This window comes from Lampetra fluviatilis, chromosome 2 (assembly GCF_964198595.1).
Source record: "Lampetra fluviatilis chromosome 2, kcLamFluv1.1, whole genome shotgun sequence".
NCBI lineage: Eukaryota > Metazoa > Chordata > Hyperoartia > Petromyzontiformes > Petromyzontidae > Lampetra > Lampetra fluviatilis.
This window is the reverse complement of record NC_136276.1, coordinates 16,253,733-16,267,861: the sequence shown is the minus strand read 5'-3', so window position 1 is coordinate 16,267,861 and position 14,129 is coordinate 16,253,733. Positions and strand designations below refer to the sequence as shown.

At 43.6% G+C, this 14,129-nt stretch overlaps 1 protein-coding gene across 5 annotated transcripts in view; it reads right to left on the bottom strand.

Moving 5' to 3' along the window:
* Positions 1-10,218: 10,218 nt before the first annotated feature.
* LOC144943506 (dual specificity calcium/calmodulin-dependent 3',5'-cyclic nucleotide phosphodiesterase 1A-like) overlaps positions 10,219-14,129 on the bottom strand; it is a 247,134-nt gene continuing 243,223 nt past the window's right edge. For all 5 annotated transcript variants that reach the window (XM_078871061.1, XM_078871033.1, XM_078871026.1 and 2 more), the window contains one exon: positions 10,219-11,528. The gene's annotated coding sequence lies outside the window, so the exon portion shown is untranslated. The remainder of the gene's footprint in view (positions 11,529-14,129) is intronic.

The following is a 14,129-nucleotide window of genomic DNA, read 5'->3' as shown; positions in this document are numbered from 1 at the left end:
CGGCGACCCGATGGCAGTTCAATGCATCGTTGATCGATAAGAATTTTAATGGGCATTTTAGCCAAAAAGTCAGTGCCCAAAAGACACGGAACTGCCAAAGAAGACGAAACGAAAACGGGTCCCGACAATTTGATATCTCCAATGCAAATGGACGCCCTAACCTGACCGATAATGCCCAACGATCCCCCATTAGCGGCGTAAAATGGCACATCCACTGGAAGCAGCGGACGACATTGGACCGGAAGAATATTATAAATGAGGTCCGATATAATAGTTGCCGATGCCCCCGTGTCCACTAACACCCTAATCTCAACCCCATCAATAGATCCCGTAACAACGGACGAACCCGCCGAAGCAGCCACAATTCTATGCCCCAATTCCGCCCATTCAATGTCTCCCTGGTCCCGGCCGAACCCCCCTCGCCGAACCGAATCCCCGAACCTTAACCGGCCCTCCTCCGCCGCAACGCGGCGTCCCATGTGTGCCGAATAAACAGGCCGAGCGTGTGAGGTGCCGCGACTTGCCGGGGATTGTAGAGATGACTTGGGCTCTCGGTCGTCGTCCAGCCGAGCTCCCATGGCGCGCTGCCGCGGAGCGCGGCACCCGGACGCCACGTGGCCCCGGAGGCCGCAGTTATAGCACGTGACGAGGGTCGGAGTAGATCTTGGTTGCTCCGACTTTCGGCCCGATCGCAGAGGCGACCGGGCCCCCGGCCTCCAGTCCCCTGGTCGTCCCGTGGCGAACGCCTCCTCTCGTGGGCTGACGACTTGGGGTTCGGCGACCACCAAACCCGGGGCTGCGACGACAGCAGCGTTGCAACCAACGCCTTGCTTCCGTTGTAGGGCCTCGTGCGCTTGAATACTCGTGGCGACTCTCAAAGAAGAAATATCAATCTCGTCAGCTGTGTTGATAGGGACCCCCAGGTCCTGCGCCAACTTGAGCAGCTGCTCCAAAACCATCGCGTCTTGGCCCTCCTCGTCCATCCGAGGGAACGCAGCATCAGCAAGAGCCAGCAACGCCGTGCGATAGGCCAGCGCGGTCTCCGTGGCCGCTTTCCGTCTTGCGTAGAACTGATGGCGGCACGTAGAGGGAGGCCCGTAGACCCTGGCCAACAACCCCAGCGCATCCTTCAGCGTGGAGCGGTCCGACTTCCGTGCAGCCCTGAAGGCCGCGAGCGCATCGTCGTCCAGCATGGCGGGCAATGCCCGCAGCGCCGTAGCATCGGACCACGCTGACATCTCTTGATGGGCCAAAAACCTTCGCTGAAATTGGCCCCAGTCTCCGCCTTCCGCCTTGAAGGCTGACAACGTGGGCAGGCGCTGCTGAAAAATGAAGTCATCCGCCTCGTGGTTCCTCTCCGCCTGTCCGTCGGTGTCTAAGATGGCGGCTCCAGCAGCAGACGTAAGATGGCGGACCCCCTCGCGCGCTGATGACGTCGATGCGCGCGCTTGGGAACCCACCACCACGTGGCGCTCGCCGTTCCCGCCAAAAGTAGGCCCAGGCGCAATGGCGGGAATCCCCCATTCGTTTTGGCGGGAATCTGCGGGGCGACCTTGTAAAATGTCCCCCACCGTCCCCGCTCCTCCCGACGAGCTGATCTCCGCCAAGATGGACGCGGCGGCGAGCAGCAGCTCCGCCAGTCGGGAGTGCGCCTCACGAAGCCCGGCGTCTGTCCCCGGTCGCTCGGCCGGCGCCGTCGACGGACCCTGCAGCGTGGGCAAGTCCTCTTCCTCACCCCCCGCCACCAGCGGCCCCGAGTCGTCCAGGTCTTCCTCGCGGTCAATCCCGTGGGTCCTACGGGTCTTCCTCGTCTCCATACTTGGAAGCCCGTTTCACTTCTGACGCCAGATGAAGTATTGGAAAATGACGGCAGGAAACTCCTTGACGGGAACACACTTCTTTTATTAAATCTTGACTCGTAACAATACAACGCGTGGCCTCTCTTCTTCACAATGCGCTTCTCTTGACTCTGGATTCTGTGCTGCCGGCTCTCTGTGCCTCGTGTAGACTCCGCGCCTCGGCTACACTCCTCTCTCGCCTCGTGTAGACTCTGCGCCTCTGCTACACTCTCCACTCGCCTCGTGTAGACTTTGCATCTCTCTCTCTGGCTACATCATATGCATACTCGGCTCGTGTAGACCTTCCTCTCTCGCTGGCTACACCGTATGCATACTCGGCTCGTGTAGACCGTTCTCTCTCGCTGGCTACACACTATACATTACTCAGCTCGTGTAGACCGTTCTCTCTCGCTGGCTACACACTATACATTACTCAGCTCGTGTAGACCGTTCTCTCTCGCTGGCTACACACTATACATTACTCAGCTCGTGTAGACCGTTCTCTCTCGCTGGCTACACACTTATACCTTACTCTCCTCTACTCTCCATTACTCTCCTCTCCGGGCTCTATCTCTGCACCTTCGTCTTCATTCTTAGATGGTTCCACTTCCGCCCCTGCTCCTCTGTGCATCACCTTATATACCCCTTCTTCCCGGGAGACGGAGCGGATGCGGACCTCAACGTCGGCACCGCTCCTCAGTTACCCAATCCCCACGCGCTATCCCTACGATCCGGTTCCGCTCAGCGCGTGTTTCCACTCCCCGACCAATCACACCGCGCTGCTACCCGATCACTCCCTCTGGGCGCGTCACCGGCACACAGCCAATCAGCAGCACTACCCCCACCCGCGCACTGACGCCTGCTCCTCCCCGTCAGCGCGCGTCACCACACACACACCCGTACATACGCGCCGGCACACGACATATACACCCAGCGCGTATCACCACTACACAAGTATAACCCAAGTGTGAGCACAATTAATCAGTTTTGCTTTTGAAAATTGCATTAATGTTAACAACATATACTTGTGAACAACACTGCATGTGACATGGTTAAGTGCTAGAAATACAGTTTAACACGTAGGCTTTCGCGACCAATATTATTCATTATTTATAAATGTGTCGTAACCCTCCACCACCCGACACGGCCGATCAGTAAAAAAGTGTCACGTTGACAAAAGACAAATAGTTCACTGCTTCAGCCCACCGGTTTGTTGAAGCGTGAAACCACAACATTTACAATTTTTGAGTAGGACATTTCGCTGGATGCAATTACCAGCGAAACGTCGGGGCGGGCAGTCTTTGGTTGATTATGCTAGAAATACACTTGACCACCAAGGCCGGTTTATGGCACGGGGGCTTTAGGGGCTGCAGCCAAGGGGCCTCTGCCCGCTGGAGGCCCTCCAGAGATGAAGTGAAAAGTTATTTCACTTGCGAATGCTGAATTGTATGTGTTGTTAGCCTTGTAAAAAGACATTTGATTTTTCTTTAACTTTGTTTTCCTTTTAGATAGATAGATCGTTTATTGTCATTGTCACCAGTACAACGAAATTTAAAATGCTCACCAGTCAGGGCATCATTCATAAATTTAAATTAAATAAAACAAGAAAATAAAAATAAAATTAAATGAAAGATAATCAATTTATACTATATATAAAAACAGCCCAAGTATACCCACATACCCACATAAGGTTACATTTTGTCATTGCACATCTCTATTTCACATTCAATTGTAAACACTATTACTTAATAATTAATTAGCATTATTGAGTGTGGTGATCGCTGTAGGATAAAAGCTCTGTTTGAATCTGTTTGTCCTTGTTTTGACTGATCTGAATCGTCTGCCTGATGGCAACAGCTCAAACAGTGAGTGTCCAGGGTGTGAAGAGTCCTTTAGAATGATCTGTGCTTTTTTGATGCAACGTGAACTGTGTAGTTCTTCCAGTGTGGGGAGATGGCAGCCGGCGATCTTTTGGGCTGTGTTGATGACCCTCTGGAGCGCTTTCCTCTGAGCCACTGTGCAGCTGGTGTACCATACACAGATGCAGTATGTAAGAATGCTCTCGATGGAGGCTCGGTAGAAGGACACCAGCAGTTTCTGTGTGATGTTATTATTCCTGAGGATTCTCAGGAAGTAAAGTCTCTGCTGGGCCTTTTTCAGAAGCTCAGTGCTGTTGGCACTCCAGGTCAGGCCCTCCCCAATGTGGACTCCCAGGAAGCAGAAGTCTGCCACCTTCTCCACATAGTCCCCGCTGATGATTAGTGGTGGAGTATCCGTTTTCTTTCTCCTGTAGTCTATTATGAGCTCCTTGGTCTTTGCGGTGTTAAGGAGCAGGTTGTTGCCCCTGCAGTATGCTGTCAGCCGCTCCACCTCGTCCCTGTAGGCAGACTCATCCCCCCCAGAGATGAGCCCCACCACTGTGGTGTCATCAGCAAACTTCACAATGGTGTTGCTATGGTGGACGGCGGCACAGTCATGTGTGTAGAGGGAGTAGAGCAGGGGGCTCAACAGTACCTGTAGCCCAAAGGGCCTACAAAATCTTAATCCGGCCCTGTTGACCACAGACTTGAGTGATGTATGAGTTGCTGGAATGTGTTTTATATTTTGGTGGTTCATGATCAACGTTTTAGGTAGATGCAAGCAGACATTTAAGTCAATTTTCCGCTTGACATCAGGATTAGTAAAATACAATGTTACATATTTGAAATAGCACAAATGCACAGTGTAGTACCATATGGCACATATAAATCGGAAGCAGAATTTTCTATTACCCTCATATCTTAAATTGAAATCTGTTTTATCCACTAGAGGGTGGTAGAGAAACAGGACGAGGCTTTAAATGCAACAAATACTGTACAGTAGGTGGTAGCGTGGTTTTACGTAACCACCGTCCACGACATTGCGTTGCCATCATCGTCAGAGGCCATGATCTACCCACTGCTGGATGCCGGTCTCCTCTCACTGTCTCTCATGCTCGTGTGGCGCCATAATCCATCTCACTCCACGCACAACGAAATGTGGACGTCTTTCCCCGCAGTGTTTTTTTTTCTCTCTCTTGGCGACCATTCCCATCATCAGTCGCAGGCCATCATCGCGTGTTTATAAGTGACGTGCGTTCACCGACGATAAACTGTTACTATATTTTTAATATATAACTTATTAGGTAAAGCCCCACTGAGTTGTATACACAGCTCTTTTTTTAGAAGCGACCTGGGCACAAATGATGGCTCAACGAAGTGGCTCATCACGTGGAAATGTCACAGCAGCCCAATACTCTAAAACGCGCGTTTGTTTTTTCCACGTGAATGGGAAAAAACCGGAGGAACCGGAGAAAAATCCACACGTGAAAACACCCCCACCACCCAATGGCTTCAAATGTGTGGTGGCCCTCACGGTGATGTCTTATCGGCAAAAGTGCCACCCCGACAATTAGTGAGGAACACTGGTGTAGAGGATTCCACTGTGGAGCTGAACAGCCTCCCCACGCGAGGTGAGGAGTGGCGCTTGGCATAGAGATGACTTCCTCTAGCAGTGGCTAGAAAGTGGCTCGCGTTATTCCCTCCTTCACGTGCTCCACTGTCTCTGTGTAAATTCCAGAATGCACCCCTCCCTGCACGCTTAGTTGTGTACTTGTAGGTCTTGATGTTTCGGATAAATATGTACGGCAAGCCCTCGCTTCACGCGGTTCTTCCATTAGGAACACTTTTCGCGCAACGCGGAATCCCGCCCCGTTATAACGCGTAACTCGCTTCTCATAACGCGGCTTCTGAGCGGTCGGCGACAAACTACTTTCTTGAGCTGCGGCTGAGCGGAGTGATACAGTGAGCAGAGTGGTGCTGTATGCGGCGGTGTACCCTCAGTGATTTGCCCCACCAAATTTGATCGCTAAATCATTTATGGATAAATAGATTTCGCTTAACGCGCTTTTCACTTCATGTATTTTTCGCTTAATGCGTCACTTTTCCGGAACGCATCTACCACGTTAAATGGGTATTACTATGTTATGGTGGGCAATATGCAATGCTTGAAAATAATCCTCTCTTGGCACAGTGGTATGTTGCTTTTCATTAATGTTTCCAGAAGCACTCTCAACATCTCACTTGCCTCTTTATTTCGTTATTTTTGCCTGTAATGTGTCCCATTATTGGCAGTGTTGAAGTGTCACCTGCCTTACACTAGCCCATGGTAACTTGTCTGTTTTTAGTTTGCAGTTTGCCCATAAAAATCAGATCTTCTTTCATCAAAGATAGCGAAGCACGACATTCTACACCCTTAGTTTAGAGTGGATTCCCTTTTTGGTTACAAGTGTTTTTTCGTACCATATTCTGCTCAGCTCGCCAATGTGGGTTTGTGAGGGTAGCACTGAGGGCCAGTTCAGTTATCAATTCATGCTCATGTTGGCCATGGTTGTGAATTGAACTCAAGTATCAGGATATAAGGGCAGTGTGCTAACGACTGCCACTGTTTCATATATTGCACAAATGTCATCCCTAAGAGATGTGATAGGCAGATATGAGTAAACCAAATTTTTTTTGTGAACTAATTGACTATGCTGAATTCACTGCGACGCTTATCACCCCAATTTAATCACGTGGTGGATTTCCCAGAATCAAACTTAGAACCTCACGCATGCACAGCGGTTCGACATTGCAAGCTCTAGGGCCTAGGCTCTACCCAGTGACATATTAAAGACATAGAGGTCTGCATAGTGAATTGCTCTACTCGGTAGTTTATCTAACTCACAAGGTGTGCCTCAATAGCACTTCACAGAGCGAGAGAGTATCCACATTGCCTTGTTATATATAGTGCGTGCATCACTTGCCTTACCTATCTGTGTTAATATCGCATAGGGTGTCGAGTTACCTGGGAATACATATTACATGTACTGACTCGCTGTAAGTTTAAAATGAGTTATATTAATTGGTTAGAAAGTTACTTTTCTTTTATATAGCATTTCCATGCTCTGCGTACAGTATAAACATACATTGACTTTAGAAGAGTGTTTACATGGTTCCGTCAGAAGAATATATTGGATTATTTGGGGATGGTAAAAAATAATTATACAATCCTGCATACACTTAAAATCAACCACCCTGGTCACACACCACCAAACCACACCCCGTTTGCTTCTACACCTCATCTAATCAACATCTCAAAGGAGCAGACCTTTTGATGCATTATGTAATATCACTGACCTTCAGCGTACTTTTGTTGGTTTTTGATTAAACATTAATGTATTCCTTATTAAAACGCGATCATATTTTAGCGGCACAGATTTCGATCGTTATTAAACTTAAAAAGGACGAATTGGTCACCAGCTGCATAACTCAAAACAATCATTGTAAGAAATCATAGCGGTTTGTGACTTCACCCACATTAACATTTTATTTGCTCATTCCACTTTCTCACTAAGTGCATTTTTTTGTGTTTTTTTTATTCTAAAAAAATGTGTCAACTTATTGATCGTGTTTGCTGGCTATGGTTGACGTGATCCATTCTTGCACTAGCCATAGGTTCAGCAAAAATGTAGGATCCTTATTTTTTATCATCCTTAATTAATTGGGTTTACAAAGCTATGCTTTTTAGCCGTATACTCTTGTACAGTAAATGTTTGTGTGAATACATTGAATATATATAAGACAGCCCATATATACCTTTTAACTATTACCGGATGTATACAACTTTCAAAATGTATTGCCAAGAACCCATTCATGCAGCTGCTTTTTAAATTAGTTCATTGAATCAATGAAGAGCAATTATAGAGAGGCTATTGTTAATAATTTACAACCATTTGCAAAAAGAATTGCTCACTAAATCCCATCCTGGTCCAATTCTTGTATGATTTCTGTACCAATTAATTCTACTCCATCTCGAAATTCAAACTATTTTTTCCTCCATCTATTAATGCCAGTTGATACTTTTACAATTAAATTTTTGGAAAACGCTATGATCATCTCTTTAGTCTCATGCAGTGATAATTCCAGACCCTCTGTTTTTTTATATCTCATGGGCTAAAGTGGAGAATAATCCTTTATTATTCTATAAAGTATTTGACAGGAGTTTTGAAAAACCTCTACACTGTTGAGAGTGGTTATGGTCTTAAATGTCATTGATAATTGCTTTTTCAGTTTATAGTTTCATCTTGAAGTGAATACAATTATTCCAAAGCTCAGTTGGCCAGATTACCTAAGAACACCAGCACATAAAATATTGATAATAAAACAAAATTTGTTCTTGTAATAAAAGTAAAAATGAATAAGTATATGTAAAAAATTGTGGAATGTTTTTTGTTACTCATATGATAACATGACGTCTACATGCACCCTCGAGCTATCAAATCATGGTGTGTTGTAATGTGCAAAATGCACATTAATAATGGCCAGAAACTGCACAGGTAAACTAGAAATAAATAATAAACGAACGCTTCAATTGTTAGGTTTTAGGGATTTGTACATGTCGCAAGACCAACGTTAAAATCCGCAAATTATGTCTGCATTACATCAACGAAGTGGATTATTTAAAAAAAGCCTTTAATTGAATATAGTTGTATTTTTGTTCAATCATGCCTTACGGGCACTATTCAATGCTTTACATTATATTTAATCAAACTTATTAAATGATCTCTGCGTGGTATAAACACGTTTTGGTGCATTGTGTAAGGCAACAAGCCTTACCCTTTGCTTCCAGTATGTCATGGCTGATCACTGTGATATAAACTGAACTTTAAAAACGGATGACTATTTTAGAAATCCAGCCAGATGACTGTATTAGATGGGTGGCTTGCAATCAGAAAGTTACAAGTTCATTTATTCGGGGTCAATAAAATGACTACCATTTTGCAGGCAAGTCAGAACATTTTTGGTTGTCCTATGGATAACCTTGCCCCCACCATAGGAATAGGGAATTTCCACCACTGGTTCAGGGCTGCGAACAGAAGAAGAGCACGGCCTCAATGTATAGTATCCATTGACTCTACAATCCAAATCAAGTACGGTATTGTAATTAATCTTGATTTGAAGCTTTTGTGATTGCAGGAATCCATACTCTTTGGTTCCTTCGGTAAAGTCACGTAGGTAGAAAACAAAATAAAAAATAATATATCACGACGTTTCGATCGCAATACAAGCGGTCGTCCTCAGGCGGAAAAAAACAAGTATTCTAATTCAAATGAAGTGTGTGGCGGCAATGGTCTTTTGGCCGGCGAGAACTCCCAAAGAACCATTTTGTTTTGTGGACAGTTCATTTCCGCCAACTCACAGCAATTGCAAAAGTGGCTTGCGGTTCCGAGTCAGTTCACAATGCCATCTAAATTGCACTACAGTACTATAATAATTATAAAAGGTACAGGTGCAGCCCCTGGAATTTCTCGCTCAATGTCACTGCTGGTGAAAGAGTCTCTACTCGAGGGAGCTCTGGAGAGCCCCTGTAGAGAGCATCCGGCCAAGTCTTCCATGCTAGCCACGCATTTTGGAAGAGTTGAGAGTACCCACCACACAACAGATGTCGATCCACAATGGCATACGCATTTATACTTCAGACTGCACATGCTGTGGGGGGTGGAGATTCAAGAAACTTGGCCATTGTTTCAACTGCTGCGCTGGGAAAACGAATTGAACCACTGGATGGTGAAATTATATTGCAAGTCAATTGCGCTGTCAGTTACATCACGGCAGCATCCCCCTGCAATCATCATCACAATTATAATAGGTTATTATAATAAGTTATCCATAGATAACTACTGCGTCGGTTTCTTGACTCCCTTGCACAGAGTTAATTAATTTTAGCAGTGCTGACCTAATTAAATAAAGAACAATGAATTAAACCAATTATTGTATTTGAAAAACCCCTAGTCAGGCACCACATACTGCTGGCGACCACCCATCCTCTATAACTCTGGAACGCATGGAATTGTAGATACGATGTTGTTAACATTCCTCCAGATAATTGTTGTGCGCATTGTGAAATAACATTTACCTTTTTCGAATTGCCGGGACACACACACACACACCTGTTCCCTTGTGACGTGGGGGGGGGGTCACTGTGGAGTGTCATTGAGGTGCTTCGTAGGCTGTGCATGAACGCTTCACGATGTAGTTTGCAAGGAGAGCGGTTGCCACTAAGTGTCCCCATACGGAGGTGCAAGGGCATCCAATCCTTGGTCGATTGGAGACTACTGAGGTCCAAGCAGCATGAAGCGTGGTGTTAAATTTTCATTAGGTGGAAAGCGGCATGCGCGCAGTGCTGTCGAAGTTAAACGAAAAAACAAGCCACCTCCACCAATCTCGCTCTCTTCACCCCCCCCCTGCACTGCCACGCGATGTTCCGGGACAGAAGCCTCCGACTGGATGGTTGGAATAACATGAACAGGCAGATGTAAACTGCAACAAAAACAAAACGGTTGTTTTTTTTATTTACATGGAAGATAAATTGCTGGCTGATACAGAAGCACGTGTCATAATTTAAAAAAAGGAATAAATAAAAGACTTGAAAGGCGGAGATGACAGACAATTAAATACAAGATACAAACACAGTAAATATTTGTCGGTTTATATAATGCTGGCCAATGTGTATTAAACAAACTTGTAAGCTTTGTTAGCTACTGCAAACCTTGTGTACATTACACAATTCTGCTGGTAATTTAAGTTATATAATCAGCTTTATACACATATACAGTCTAAGGGGACACGTCCCCATTACCATGGTGCACGAAGACAAAAGCGAGTACATACCTTTCAAAGACTTGAGCAACAATTTAAACAGCACACTTTTAAAGCTTGTAATTTCTTGTACACGTAAGTTTGGACACTTTCCAAAGACCAAACACAGCACAAAGTAATTGGTTCTTACGTCTGTTGCATCCATTGGCTTTCAGTTGAAATTGTTGGCCATTCGCTACGATGTTACATGAATGCATCAGTTCCGAATGATTCATATCAAGGAACGTGGCATTGACTCCTGGGTACTGGGAAATGTCACACAGGGATTATGGTTGAAGTTTTTTTTTTCTGACATTGGCAGTAAAACATATGAATGCTTTACTTTGTGCTGCAATGGAGGTCTGGATTATAATTCACATGACACTGGATAAGAGAGAACATATGTCAGTAACTGCACTAGTGTCACACAACATCACCAGCATCTCAAATTCGTGATCCTAAAAGCATTCCAGTAGGCGATGGCGAGAGACGAAGACGAGATAACGGGACGAGAAGCAGGAAACGAAGACAGCACACAGCATTCCGCCCTGTGTCCTTTTGCTGCACAGTTAGTGCAACTGCCGGACCACTTTACCTGAGAGCATCCAGGTACTCTGTACTTTGGACACGAGCACTGTGACTCAAACTCGTGGAACATACTGCTGGGATATGTGTCGTGTGTTTTTCTTAGTATTATATTGCATTCATATCCTTGACAACCAAAAGCCGAACAGTACAGTAGCTTAAAACAATCTGTTATCCTTTGTTAATGAGCTAGTACAATTCAAAAAAATAAATAGAATCTGAATAAAGATTTGTCTATTCAACGTTTACAATTTTAAAGCATTATTCGGCATTGTTTTTCAAATTTAAATAATTTTCCTTTTTTGTGGCACTGAGATTGGTTGTGAAAACCAACTTCATAACCCCAAGCATACTGCATAGCAAAAGCAGCTGATGAGACTTAGTATTCTTGTGCTTGGTGGGACTGCATCTGTAAGACATAAAAATGACATAAAATGTAACCTCGAAGGTGACTTTAAAAATACGACTTAATAAAATCTATAAAATACATTTTAGGGACTTATGCACATCCTTAGGGGATGTAAATACACCATTAGCATTGGAATTATCCACTTGTTTTCAATTATCCACAGTCAACTCTGCCTTGTAAATCATAAACTGTGGGCCCAATTCATTACCAATGGATTTCTAAATATCTGATAACTACATCGGCAGAAATATCTGGAAAAGCCATTCCACAAACTTCACGTAAACAATGTTGTCATCAATTAACCATCACCAAACCCGGCAGCCATTCATCAGCTTTGGGTGGGGCAAGGGCATTGTGGTCTGGCATCATCATGTCACGACTTAAGACGCACCCATGGATGGAGCTGACCAAGCATGCTCCGGTCCATTTAATACACATGTACACGTATGTAAATACATGTTACAGTGACCACACCATCTACAGAGCCACTGTTTGAGTTTGCGAGGCTATGGACAGCTTTGCAAAAGCATACAGGCGATATCGGAGATGATCAGTAGGATGAGGTGTATTGTATTTTCATTCAAGGTCTACTGAGGCTCAGCAATTATTTTATAAAAGTCACAATGCATGGTCATGTAAAATGTAGAGCTTCTGCCACAATAGCTGTCCTTTCGATTTAACTGAGGAATGATGCCATAAATGCTTCATGAACTGGGTGTTGTCTGTCTTTCCATGTGTTTAATTCTTTGCTGGTCATTTATACTGTAAATTGAATAACAAGCGTTCTCTTGTTTGACATGGTTTTGCAAACTACTTAGAAACCAATAGTTTCCTGTTCCTGATGTGTATTGTATTGTGCACCAGACTCGATTTTTGAAACGAGGCCTTGATTATTAAGGTTGTTTTTACAACTTGGACCATTCAAGACTCGAACTCCTGCATACTTCGATCAGCACGCGAACACAATTACCTCGAATGTGTTCTGTGTTCTGCACGATGTATCAATTTGCCTCAATTGGCCTCATCTGCCATGGATGAGGAACAAAACATGGTGCATACATAACTGTCTTTCTCCCAGCCAGACCCATACCTTACTATTGGTTTAGAATGAGTATGATAATGATTTAACATATTGTTTCTTAAAGCTTTTATGGGTATGAAAACTTGTTAAACTCTTTCTCGGAATACTTTTTTAAGTTGTGTTTTTTTTTTTCCATAAATTTGTGATGTTTTTTTTATATTTGATTATATTCATAACCATGTTGATAAGTAACATCTTCTTGCTTATATTAGCAGGTTAATGTTCAGCTGCCCTTTTAGATGTATAACTTGTTATTATGCATGTCCATGCACAAGCGACTTAATATTTTATTATAATTTCGTTCATGATAAGAACAGCTGGTTGTGCAACAATATACTGTGTATAGTCATATACGTCGCATAAAGCGTAAACACATTTTTACAAGTAAATACACCGCTTTTTGAGTCTCAAAGAAAAGACACATTGCATTCCTATTGAGTCATTGGAATATGTACATTTATGAACTGTAGCTGTGCAATGTTGGAGGCCTCAAGAATTTTGATTAATGGTCCTGTTTGAAGTCCCTCACTTAAATCCCATCCACACGGCCACGCAACTTCAAGCAAGCCTCCTGGGTGAAAAATACCAGGCTTGACAGAGCTTTCAATTCACCATACATGGAGTCCAGCTTCGGTTATGGGCCTCAAAAGAAACTATTAAAAAATATGGGATGTCCTTGCAAGTGGTTTAAATTGTAAGCTAAAGGTAAATTCGTGACTGTCTTGATTTTTTGTAATAAAAAAGAGCGCAACTCCATTTTCAGATGATATGAATAAACAAATTGTATATCAAAGTAAAAGAAGATGCATGCTGAAACAGTTCAAGCGAATTTTGCATGCATACAGATAATTAAACGGTGTTTAATCAAATTCAATCATGTAAGAAAAACAAGTTGTTTTCAATTATGCAAAATAAAAAAGAGGGAAATGCTGCATATGTGAGTAATCTTCCACTTTGATAATCAGATAATCGACAGCGAGATGGGACAATTAGTTCTTCTTGCCAAATATTAATTGGCACAAGGAGTGAATGTGTACCAATTAAATAAAACTTAACTGAATTGACAATTACTATAAAATAATTACGGTTTTAGATTAAACAAAAATAACAACACACGTAAAAACTCATAACTCAAAAATGAAATTTAGTCAAAATGTAAATGGTAAAGAATATAAATGATTGGAATGAGCAGTTTTGTGACATGTGGTGCAAGCTGCTTTGAATTAAGTCTTCTGCCATATCTGAACTCTTGCAAGGCAGCTCTTTCATTTCCACAGAACTCGGCGATTTGTGACATTGGTAAAATGTAAGTGAGGAAAAAGTAAAATTGAAAGTTGTGCGCTGCAAGAAATGTGTGCAGCTGATAAACAAAATAAAAACCTGTCAAAAATGTCCTGAATTGGATTTTAAAGAAACGTTTTAGAACATGACGGAAACATGTTCAACAGTAATCTACTCAAACTAAATTCTAATTCAAATAATATTCTAGATCTGAAGTTTTCGTGACTGCAATTAAGCAG